Source organism: Mus caroli, chromosome 1 (assembly GCF_900094665.2).
Source record: "Mus caroli chromosome 1, CAROLI_EIJ_v1.1, whole genome shotgun sequence".
NCBI classification, from domain to species: Eukaryota; Metazoa; Chordata; class Mammalia; order Rodentia; family Muridae; genus Mus; species Mus caroli.
The window spans coordinates 170903011-170904148 of record NC_034570.1 but is presented as its reverse complement, the minus strand read 5'-3'; positions in this window follow the sequence as shown (position 1 = coordinate 170904148).

Below are 1138 nucleotides of genomic sequence, written 5' to 3'. Positions count from 1 at the left end.
CACCAGAAAACCTCCATCGAGAACTCAGAAAAGAAGGAAGCAGAAGAAGGCGAGAGAAGTAGTGAGAAAAATGAAAAGCTTGCTCTCTCTCTCCTTCACATAATATTTCTAATGTTCTTCCAGGATTATTTAGACTTTCTGCTGCATCTAACATGGTTTTTCTAAAAAGGCTTAAGGAATCTAAGAACACACCTTTGGCACTTAGATCTTGCCTAGGCTATCCTTACAGTATACCCGCTGGACAGCCTTCAGATTTAAAATTTACTAGGGTAGAACCATCTTATCAGGTCAGCTGTACCAAATATATTGTAACTAATTGTGTTGATCCTATCTTAATTAAAAGCTATTCAGTGACTTTGCTATTACAGAGACCTGCTTATGTTATGCTTCCTGTGGATTTAAGAGATGATGTTTGGTTTGATAACGTAGCACTACACACGCTTTAAAGAGTTAATGAGCTAGTTAGACCAAAGCCTTTTGTTACAACGTTAGCTTTACATGTTAGTGCTTTGATAGCATCCTTACTTCACTTACAGTCTCAACAGTTGCTCTAGTTTCAGAAATGAAGACTGCATGACTTAAAAAAAAGTGTCTCATTAACACTTGCAAGGCAACAAATTATAGATAAAAAATTAGAAGTAAAATTTGATGCTTTAGAGGATGTAGTTTTGGCATTAGGACAGGAGATAGGAAATATTAAAGTTCAGCTTTCTACCAAGTGCCATGCCAGCTTTCAGTACATATGTGTAACACCATTACCTTATAATGAAAGTCATAATTGGAATTTTACTAAAATTCATTTCTTGGGAATTTGGAAAGACAATGATATTACCCATGACATGGCTCAATTACAGGCCCAGATCTCCGCCATGAGCAAAGCCCATGTTGAATCTACTGGCACAGAGGATTTGGCCCAGTCTATTAGCTCTGGTTTACAATCATTAAACCCTGTTACTTGGCTACATTGGATCATTGTTGTCTCCATGGCTACAGGAATAATTCTTCTCCTCCTTACTTTTCCAGTCATTCTCTGACTAGTCTTTTCCTTCATTTCTACAGCCAAAAGAGATATTTAAGAGCTTCAATTAAAAAATAAGAAAGGAGCCGGGCGTGGTGGCACACGCCTTTAATCCCAGCA